Here is an 11,539-nt window from a genome sequence, read left to right as displayed (position 1 = left end):
GTCCAGGTTGTCCTGGGGAGCAAGGCAGGGCCATGCCAAACAACCCAGGCAACCTGAGATACGGAGAAGCGGCCTCGGGGAGTCCTAAAAGAATGACAGTGTCTATAAGTCCCCACGAGGAGGGGAAATAGAACATCGAGTCTGGCTTGAACGCTAGTTACGCGCGTCAAGCAGGCTGCGCGAATGTCGTGCGCAGACTGCCATAGCAGGCAGTCGGAACGCGACCATGGGACTGGGCTGATGTGTCCGTACGTGCTGGTGAGCGCGTGACGCGGCACTCAGACAGCCATGGGTCGGTTCGCGTACGTGAGGCGTGTGCTATAGGCCAGCCTGCACGTACGTCACGACTGGATACCGGCCAATGCATGGTGGGTTGTGCAGGGACGTAGTTAGCCCGTTGGAATGTGTCCCGGTGCCCTCCGTAATCCCATAGGCTTGCGCTATGGCTGGACGGGCCGTGAACATTGCCTCCGTGGTGGTCCGCTCCTGGCAAAACGCTATGCTTTGGCAATTGATACCGCAAGTTCCCGCACTCCTCACCACCACCTGTGCGTGGGTGGTGAGGAAGAAATGTATGCCCCTCAGCAGGCAGGTCTGCGAGGCTCGGACTTCCGTAAGGAACCCTCCCCTCTCTCCACGACCTAGCATACTGAGCGACCCTGGCTACCGCTACCGTCCATATGCATGGCCGCAGGGCCGTAAGAGATGCATAAAGAAGGGGGTCGAAGGACCCAATTGATAACGTAGGGTTGTTGGCCACCCAACTGACCAACTGGCGCCCTGATACCGATAGAAAAGGACGGGCGAAGGTAATGGGAAAACCCGTAGAGTGAGTGGCCCCTCACACTGACGGGAATAACGTTACAAATGGCGCCCAACGTGGTTTCTTATAATAGATTAATTATTCGGCGAACGAATAATCCACAAGTCCGAGAAGTTACCGGAAGTGTTGGAGTTTTCAGGGAATAGGTGGCCCACTATTTTCTGGAGGCTCGGAAACGCTGAAAAGCATGAAAAGATCATCTGGTTGTAAAAGGGATCAAATTCTGTTAAGAATTGATAGCCTGATCGAATTGACGTGTTCACGTAGAATTCGAGCAACCCATGCTAAGCTAACGGAAAATTGGATGAGAACCACGGGCGCAAATATAATTTAATATTATATTCGCCCGTGTTAAAATCTAACGCTACCGAAAAGGCTACTTGACTGGGCAAGTGACAGCTGAGCGCTTGTTGGTAAACAAGTCGACCGGCTGAGCTGAGCCATGCTGCCTGGCGGAGCATGACCGGCTAACTGTCAGAGCAGTACAACTAGCCAGCTATCGAGATGTTGCCAAACATAATTACCGAATTAAGCGCAGAATCGGAAATTTGGCAACACATGATAACGCCTCGCTAACGTTCCGCGAGCCGGCAAGTCGCCTCACACCTCATCCTACTCTGGATTCCAGCAGAACTGTTGTTCTCTCCATCTCTCTCTTTCAGCCTTCCTCGATCTCTCTCTCTCCGCCTCATACAATGGCATCCCAGAACGCCTCGCCCTCGGCTACGACTGTCGCCGCTCGCGACGCTCTCGCTCCTCCTGTGCCTATGGCACAGGATTCCGTCGATGAGGATGCCCTTCTGGCATCCCCATCTCCTGCGGGCCCTATTGAGGGTCCCGCATCCGATCCCGTTCCCGTTCCCGTGGCGCAGGTTGTCCGTCAAACGCCAACCTGCGTTACTGTTATCGAGGTGGGCGGCAGCCCACCTGTTCTCGAGGGGGTATCGAAACACCCTGTAGAGTCTGGGCATGAGGAGCTGGGTACGCAGGTACTCAGCGAATTAATGCAGCGACACTGCAGGATGCGTTCGGTAACCCCGACGCCTATGGGGGGGAGCAATCAGGGTCTTCCTAGACGTAGTCTAGTGGAGTTGCTGGCTGCTCTCTTCCGAGCGGACCTGGACCTCTACCACGAAGTCGTGGCAGCGGTCGAGGTGGCCGAGGCACCTGTGCTGAGCACCCCTGTCCGTAAGCTCTCCCGAAAGGAGCGCAAGCGGGTCAGGGAGGTCCAGCGGGAGACAGCGGTAGCTGCTCCGGAGACGAAGCGGCCGTCATACGCAGCTATGGCGTCCGTCAAGCCTCCGAAAGGAGTTAAGCAACCGTTGCCGCCTAAGGTGACTCCGGCACCACCGGTGAAGAAGGCGAAGCCTTCCGATCCTGTGGCCACGCGCGCTACCGGCAATTTCGGCATACGTGTATGCTGGAATTGCAAGGGTAAGGGCCATCGGTTTTCCGAATGCCCTACACCAATTACAGATGCTTTCTGTAAGGGGTGTGGGCGCACCGGGAAAACGTTGCGCACCTGCCCTGCCTGTGGGCCGCATTGGCAGACAATCGGTCCATACGTGGCGAATGCGGGTACGAACGTACCACGTAAGGTGATAGCGGCAAAACGCAGATCCGAGCGTGGGAAAGTACACGCCCAACCACGGCTTTCCGAGGCGACTCCGAAGGCAGTTCCCCAGGTGGTAACCCCACCGAAGGAAAAACCTTCGAAGCCGCTAAAGACGAAAGCGGCTCGTAAGGAGGTTTGTATGGATAGGGTTTCACAGCTAGTCGAGCCCTAGAAATACTCCTCCTGCAAGTTACCGAATGTTACCGGTACGAGAAATCGTACGATCCCGCACGCTACCGTACACCTCGGTGAATTTCCCATCGATTTCCATCCTATTTTCCTTCCTTTTCATTCCTTTCCTATCCATCCAAAACAAAAATAAAATTGATGGGCTTGAGCCGGTAAAGGCCAATGTTTTCAGGACGAGGTGAGACAGAGACCACACGTGGACCCTCTGTCGAGAAATGTTACCGGTACTGCCATCTAGCGGTAATCGACGGCAAGACGAATCAATAATTCGTCGAAGTGCTGCCGTCGGTCGTGATTGATGGTACTGGAGGTCGATGAACTCGATCCTAGTGCTGCCATCTAGCGGCCCGTAGATGAAGCAGAGCTATCGAGCGCCTAGATCGAAATTCGATTAATCGAAGGGCGATTGTTATCGAGCAGAAGCGATAAGTGAGAATACGAGAATCACTTAGATCGTCTGCGCATGTCCAAAGCTCGGGTGGGAGTAACCTATCCGACGGACGGCTAACGGGGCAAAACAGAACTTTGCCGGATCACTCCAGCGACAACCCTTGGACTACAAACAACACGCACTATTATATCAATACGTAGATGGCTGAGTCCACGGGACGGAAGAGGAGTACCGGGTCGGGCGACTCTGATGAGTTCGCAGAACCGACAGCTACCGATGCTTCCCAGGTAAACCTGGAGAAGAAGATCTCGAGTCTAGACGAGAGAATGGAAAAACTGGAAGGGTCGTTCCAAGATTTCATTTCTCAAGTCCAGCAGGCTTTTGACAAGCTGCTGAAAAATAAGACTGTTCCCGATGAAGCAGCAGTGGCAGCTGCTTCTGCTACCGAAAAGCGCGCTAGAGGCCGACCGCGAAAGACCGCGGCCGCTCTACCGGCATCGGCCAATCAGGGTCAACCTTTGTTGACAGTGACAAGGCCGAGCGATGATCTCGAATCTCAACCGACATCAGACGATGCTTCGGCTGAGATATTCCAGGGGGCCTACAGGACGAGGGTCCTGAAGGGAAAACCTGGAAAAGCTACCGGCCAAGGGGATGACTGTATGCCCCGTTGGCGTGTTCTCGAATCTCTCCAGAGGTCAAACTTAACCTTTGCGGGCGATGGAACGGAGGCGGTTGAGAGTTTTATTTCTCGAACCGATGCCGTCCTGAACCTTCTCAGGGTAAGAGATTCCGACCTGGTTGACGTCTTTCCCCACATCCTAACAGGTGTGGCGAGGATGTGGTTTGAGGATAATGAATTCTCAACCTGGTCTGACATTAAGTCCGCCTTAAGGTCTTATTTCAGATCACAAACATGGGAGGAAGAACTGGAGACTGAGCTTCTAACAAGAACTCAGGGTGCTAACGAATCTGTGCGAGCCTATTTGCAGACTATACAGTCGTATATTCGGAAAATAGGCAGAGAAAGATCGGATTGGAGCCGAATCGCTATCGCGCACAAGAATATGTTACCGGTGTATAGAAGAGGCATTGCTATACACAAATATATGACGTATCGAGAATTCGAGCGTTTGGCGCTCAATTTCGAAGCCGCTTATAGGCCGTCATTAAAATACCGTCCACCTGCCGCGCCTGAGGAAAGTTTAGTTCCTGAGTTGGCGTATACCGGCAGTCATGGAAGATCCCGAGAGTCTAGGCGACACGGTGTGCGTGCCCTAGAAGTGGATAAAACATCCAGCTCTGATACCGACGAATCAACAACGGAAGATTCGAATGATAACGAAGAGCAATTGAAAGCCTTCAAATCAACAAGGAACCGACAAGGAACCAGTTCCAAGTCGAAACCTTCGTTAGATAAGGCAGCTGGCAACAATAACAGCCGGCAGGGCTCAAAACGTAAACAACCGGGCCCGAGCGCTACCTGCTTTAATTGCGGGAAAGCTGGACACGGTTGGAGTGCGTGTAAAGAGCAGAGAACAATGTTCTGTTACCGATGTGGCAGCAAAGGGGTTTCTACAGCGGAGTGCCCTAAATGCTGTTCAAAAAACGCCAAGAGGAGTTAGTAAAATTTCCCGAGAATGTTACGACACTCCAAGAGCGGAAAAACATGATACCGAAAATCTTGGGTGAAAACCAAGATAATATATTCCCGGATAATTATGTCGAAGAATATTCAGTACAGCAATGTGTGAATATTAACCATAATTATCGCTCCCGCGACTTCTCAGACCAACATGTTATGTTGGAGACGGAGAATGTAAACAAACACTCAGAGGACACAAGCGCTCGAGTGGTTGCTACCGAAAATTCGAACGATGATCAATCGGTCGATAAGTTACCGGTCGGTGATATTACTGATATAGTAATTACGACGTTTGGCGATAGATCTAGGAAACTAGCATTCTACACCACGATCACCGTACAAGGGGAAAAGCTGCGTGCGCTGGTGGACTCGGGAGCCTCACGCACGTTTGCAGGCAAAGTAGCCATTGAATTGTTTAATTCAATTGGTATACAAGCCAATAAGATAGAACCCTTAAGAGTTACCGTTGGCAACAATTACACATGTAAAGTAATTGAGTCCGCCAAGATCCCGATATTTCTTGAGGGGAAGACAACTATAGTTGACACACTATGGATGCCTTCCTTGTCGAGTAATTTTATTTTGGGACTTGATTTCCTACAAGATGCTCATGTTGTCGTGGACTTCTCCACGGGAGAATGGGCTTACAAGGAAAAACCTCAAAATAAACATTGGTTCTCGAATGCCGAATCACTAAACTGTGTAGTGGTGAATAACGGCTTAATGGTTCCCGATAATGATAACGCTAAGAAATTACAAGAGTTTCTAGAAATTAAACTGCCCCCCATTTCTGGAAAACCTGGAATTTCAAAGTTACCGGCAGTCATAATTGACGTGCAAGATCACGAGCCAATCAGACAGCGAGCTCATAGGTGCACGGATAAAATCCGCCAAGCTATGTGGCAAGAGGTTGACGATATGCTAACCAATGGCATTATCGAACCGTCGCAAAGTGATTGGGCGAGCCCGGTAGTCATGGCGAAGAAAGCCAATGGCAAGCTCCGCTTTTGTGTGGATCTCCGGCGCGTTAACGCTGTAACTAAAAAGGATGCGTACCCATTACCGAACATGGCTGCGATCCTAGATGAGTTACGACAGGCCAATTATTTAACAACGCTCGACTTGAGTCAAGCGTATTGGCAGGTACCGCTAGCAGAAAAGTCACGTGGTATCACGGCTTTTATTGTTCCAGGCAGAGGCTTATTTCAATTTAAGCGAATGCCTTATGGATTAACTAATGCTCCCGCAATATTCCAGCGTGCTCTGGATAAATTATTGGGTCCCGAATTTTATCCACATGTATTCGTCTATTTGGATGACATTATCATTGTCACCAAAACATTTGACGAACACTTATTATGGTTGGATAAAGTTATCGAAAAGTTAAGGCAAACTGAGCTAACGATAAATAAGGAGAAAAGTTTCTTCTGTAGAACGGAAGTAAAATATCTCGGATTTATCGTAGACAGTCAAGGTCTTCGCGTGGATTCGGCGAAAACAGAAGCCGTAATCACGTTCCCGATACCGAAGAATTTAAAGCAAATTCGTAGATTCTTGGGAATGGCATCTTGGTATAGAAGATTCATTCCAGAATTTGCGACAGTTGCTGAACCGCTAACGAAATTGACAAAGAAAAATCAGTCATGGGAATGGACAGCCAATCAGCAGTCAGCATTCGACGCGCTGAAAGGATGTTTAACAAGCGCGCCAACGCTTGCCTGTCCAGATTTTTCGATCCCGTTTGCATTACAGACCGATGCTAGCAATGTTGGCTTAGGTGCTGTTTTGACACAAGTTATCGAAGGTCAAGAAAGAGTAATCGCCTACGCGAGTAGAGCGCTTACGGATCCCGAAAGAAAATATACCGTGACCGAGCAGGAATGCTTGGCAGTGGTGTGGTCGATAAGGAAGTTTCGATGTTACCTTGAGGGTTACCACTTCACTGTAATTACCGACCACAGCAGTCTCCGATGGTTGCATAATTTAAAAGATCCATCTGGAAGACTTGCTCGTTGGGCTCTCGCCTTGATGGAATACGATTTTACGATCGTACATCGTAAAGGAGCTTTAAATCATGTTCCTGATGCTTTGTCAAGAGCACCGGAAAGTTTAAATGCTTTGCTACCGTCTTACGCCGATACCAAGGATGCGTGGTATTTAAAGCGCGTAAAGGATATCGAAAGAACGCCAGAAAAATTTCTTGATTGGAAATTAGATGGAGAGTTGATGTATCATCAACGACGTTCAGATTTGGCAGATGCTGAGCTCGAAGATCTTGATGCTTGGAAACTGGTGATACCCAGGGAGTACAGGCAGAAAGTGCTCGAAGAATGCCATAAGTTACCGCAAGCCGGCCATCAAGGTATCGATCGTACATATCGACGCCTTTCGATAAATTACTTCTGGCCAGGTATGTTCAAAGATGTAACGGCTTACGTCAGTCACTGCGACGAATGTCAGCATTGCAAGGTAGAACAACAAGCTCCCGTCGGCTTCATGGGACGTCGAATTGTTGAACAGCCGTGGACTGTAATATCGGCAGATATTATGGGCTCACTGGCGCCAAGTAAACAAGGGTTCTCGTATGTGTTGGTAATCCAAGACCTATACACAAAATGGATCGAAGTAGCTCCACTTCGACGCGCTAACGGCAAAAAGATTGCAGAAGCTATCGAAAACTTGGTGATTCATAGATGGGGTACACCAAAAGTTTTAGTTACCGACAATGGTACCGAATTTGTAAATAAAGACATAACTGCTTTATTACAATTAACGGGTATGAGGCAAACCACGACACCTCCATATCATCCCCAGGCAAACCCCACCGAAAGGGTGAATAGAAGCCTGAAGATGATGATAAGGGCCTTTCTCGATTCTGATCATCGAGAGTGGAATCAGCATTTGGATGCATTTAGATTTGCATTCAATACTGCCCACCATGGTTCACTGCAAGCTACACCTGCATTTGCTAATCTGGGTAGAGAACCAGAATCGGCAAGGTCGATGCGTCGTGAATTAGAAGGCGATACCGAAATCATGCAGCAACCGACAGAAAAGTGGTTGGCACGCATGAAACGCTTGGAAACACTTAGAACAGTTTTCAAGTATGCTCTCGAAGAAGCGCACGAACGACAGGCAAGACCGTATAATCTACGTCGTCGTGAAAAGCACTATGAGGTTGGCGAGTTAGTCTTAGTTCGCAACCGACAGCTCTCGAATGCCGCAAAACACATATCGGCTGCACTGAACAAACCATTCGGTGGACCGTTTATGATTGCGAAGAAGTTATCGGAGACAGTTGTAGAATTGTCTGATTTGGCAGGAAACGTCACTGGCAAAATGTCTACGGCAGACATCAAGCCATACAAGCCTGAGCTACCGCAAGAGTAAACCCAGACTGAAGTGCATCACTGCACGCTTGGGCGTGGCAGCGAAAAACGAACTCGTGTTCGGGCGCTTTCGGTTTCGGGTCGAAACCTCCGTTACGGAGGGGGGTATGTAACGAAGTTCCCCGTTACGTATACGAGATACCGAATAAAGAACATAAAAGCTACCGAACAGTGGATATTATTAATCCCTACGTTACCGACTCGTGAGATAGGCTCACGAGTGGATTATAGTTAACGTCAAGGATAGACCCGTTGACAGGCAGAGGCCCGGATGAAAAGACCGGCGCTCCAAGAAACGATGTCCAGGTTGTCCTGGGGAGCAAGGCAGGGCCATGCCAAACAACCCAGGCAACCTGAGATACGGAGAAGCGGCCTCGGGGAGTCCTAAAAGAATGACAGTGTCTATAAGTCCCCACGAGGAGGGGAAATAGAACATCGAGTCTGGCTTGAACGCTAGTTACGCGCGTCAAGCAGGCTGCGCGAATGTCGTGCGCAGACTGCCATAGCAGGCAGTCGGAACGCGACCATGGGACTGGGCTGATGTGTCCGTACGTGCTGGTGAGCGCGTGACGCGGCACTCAGACAGCCATGGGTCGGTTCGCGTACGTGAGGCGTGTGCTATAGGCCAGCCTGCACGTACGTCATGACTGAATACTGGCCAATGCATAGTGGGTTGTGCAGGGGCGTAGTTAGCCCGTTGGAGTGTGTCCCGGTGCCCTCCGTAATCCCATAGGCTTGCGCTATGGCTGGACGGGCCGTGAACATTGCCTCCGTGGTGGTCCGCTCCTGGCAAAACGCTATGCTTTGGCAATTGATACCGCAAGTTCCCGCACTCCTCACCACCACCTGTGCGTGGGTGGTGAGGAAGAAATGTATGCCCCTCAGCAGGCAGGTCTGCGAGGCTCGGACTTCCGTAAGGAACCCTCCCCTCTCTCCACGACCTAGCATACTGAGCGACCCTGGCTACCGCTACCGTCCATATGCATGGCCGCAGGGCCGTAAGAGATGCATAAAGAAGGGGGTCGAAGGACCCAATTGATAACGTAGGGTTGTTGGCCACCCAACTGACCAACTGGCGCCCTGATACCGATAGAAAAGGACGGGCGAAGGTAATGGGAAAACCCGTAGAGTGAGTGGCCCCTCACACTGACGGGAATAACGTTACAAATGTTATTTTAACTCTGTCATTTGAATGCTTGGAGTGGTGTCATATAGTGTGAGCTATGGTTCTGTAAGTATGAAAATATTCAGTGAAACATACCTTATAATAGAATTAATTTTACACATTTTCTTCAGGCACATTGCTCTGTGCAATGTTAGTTGGGCTAGTTTGAATGTAAGAAAGGACGTTGAATGAAAACTTACCAATGCGTAATTAATATAAAAAATTTTTATCATATTGCGTTGAAGGAAAAAGAATGAGAGAAAGAGTTGAGTGAGTGCCTATTTTCCTTTAAGACAATTGTAATTAATTTTCATTATCTATTTAGAATCGTATTAAATTGCTGCATATGAAAGGCGTAACAGCTGTAAGAAAATATCCACGTACATGATTCTCTCATACCTTTTATACATATGTACGTTAAAATGAACATTTTAATGATCCTAATCGACTGGATTGGTAGTAAAGCACCTAAATAATATATAATACATACTTTATTGATATAAATTTAATAAATTGATTCAATTAGATTAATGTAACTTACATGACATTTATATATATAATGGTCCACTGTAATATCTATATATTTCAATCATTAAATATTGAATGGAGGTAAGCCTTGGCATCAGTTCTATACGTTTAATTAAATTATTTCTTAAACTCTATTTCTATTTTCCACAATATTTTATTAATATTCATTTAATTAACCTAAAACAAGAATAATTATTCACAAAGTAATTGTTCTTCTACGTAATAATTGTATTCTCTTATAAAAGAAAAGTATACTTATCCAATATTCCTATACATTTAATTAACAAATTTTAATTCCCATTTATTGTTATTTAAACCCTATTGAATAGAGAGCTGACATATTTTAATAACATAAATATATATTTTATTTTTGGAGAGACTGTACTGAACTGACAGTTTCTGTTGTCAAAGTTGCCTATACTGATAATTCGACGTCATAGATTACGTAATAGCATAGACGAGAATGCGTCGGGTCTTCAAATTTTTCGGGCATTTTTCCTACTACCTCCAGTATCACCATATATGAGTTAGACGAAATAAAAAATAAAGCAATGATATTTGAATATCAGGCAGACATTGAACTTAACTTATTGATATATCTATATTAAAACATAGATTTTAAATAGAATATACATTGGAGTAAACATTCCTATCCTGGGTGCAAAGAGAGCATCCCTATACCTTCTCTACCTGCATTATCGCTTATAGAGCAATAAACCAAGAAGTGTCTATACAATTTACCCTTTTCAGACATCTTTTTTTACATACGGGGAAATCCATCTGCGGTGCAAATAAGCCACCCGGGAGTTTCTCTTTTTTTATGACTATCTACGAAAACCCATCCTGCGATGCAAACATCCTGCTATCGCCAACTTTGTTTTTGGGAAAAATCTTCCTGTGACGTAAAAGAAGTACTTCCCGTCCAGAAAAAATATCCTTAGCCTTCCCTACTCGGTGTACCAAAAATTTCCTCAGCAAAGGAACAACATTCGCTAAACTGAAGATCTGATTGGTCCACAGGGTGGACGATGGACCCCTTCATTTTCTTCTCAAGGAGGGATAATTCATTAAAAGCCCTCGTTAGCCATTAGGCAATGTCTTTTTGTCTGTTTCGTCTTTGATCTTGTTTTTTAAGTTTTTGCTCTAAGCATATCAGCGAAAATCGATAATTATTTTAAATTAATTTCTTCATTTACTGATTTCTTTGGTGAAGTTTAGTGTAATTGTGTGAAAACATTTTTAAAAATAGTAAAAGTGATAAATAAAGCAAAATATAAGCTTTAAATTAAACTACATCATTCAACTACCATCTTCATTCCAATTACGTTTAGTGACACAGACGGTCTCTCGAATATACAAATCATCAATAATAAAAATCTCTTTGTAATCCAAAGAAATACGGTTTATGGTTTAATCCCCAGATTAAAACGAGCTGTAGCGGTAAAGCAAAGTATCGTAAAACCGTCCTTTGTTCGAATTAAATAAGTGTTCGATTAGTGGATTATCAATAACATCTGTGAAATACATTTGAAGCATATATCAGTAAAATAGGGGTAAGTTTGTTACATAAAATCTCTCTTCGTCGCTTCTACTAACATTCTTTAATTTTTAAATTTGTAACAATTTCGTTGATATTTCTTTAAAGTATTTTGATAATGGAAGCTGAGCAAGAATTTTCAGTAAATGCCCTGTCTGAAAGCAGGGGTCAAACGTATTGAAAGATTTGGGAAACGGATCCTGCTTTGAAAGATTGGCTTCAGCCTCACGCTTCCAACAAGAAAGCATTATGCTCTA

General features: G+C 46.4%; 1 long non-coding RNA gene across 1 annotated transcript; it reads right to left on the bottom strand.

The window, feature by feature from the left end:
* Positions 1-9,232: 9,232 nt before the first annotated feature.
* LOC136779345 (uncharacterized) lies at positions 9,233-10,066 on the bottom strand. The gene is made up of 3 exons (XR_010823572.1): positions 9,759-10,066; positions 9,418-9,685; positions 9,233-9,281 (listed from the first exon to the last, which is right to left on the bottom strand). It is a non-coding gene; the product is annotated as an uncharacterized lncRNA (long non-coding RNA).
* Positions 10,067-11,539: the final 1,473 nt, after the last annotated feature.

This window comes from Prorops nasuta, unplaced genomic scaffold (genome assembly GCF_024137725.1).
Source record: "Prorops nasuta isolate Cenicafe-Biocafe unplaced genomic scaffold, Cenicafe_Pnas_1.2 PNAS00016, whole genome shotgun sequence".
Classification (NCBI taxonomy): Eukaryota; Metazoa; Arthropoda; class Insecta; order Hymenoptera; family Bethylidae; genus Prorops; species Prorops nasuta.
The sequence above is the reverse complement of the archived record's forward strand: the minus strand, read 5'-3'. Positions and strand labels throughout refer to the sequence as shown.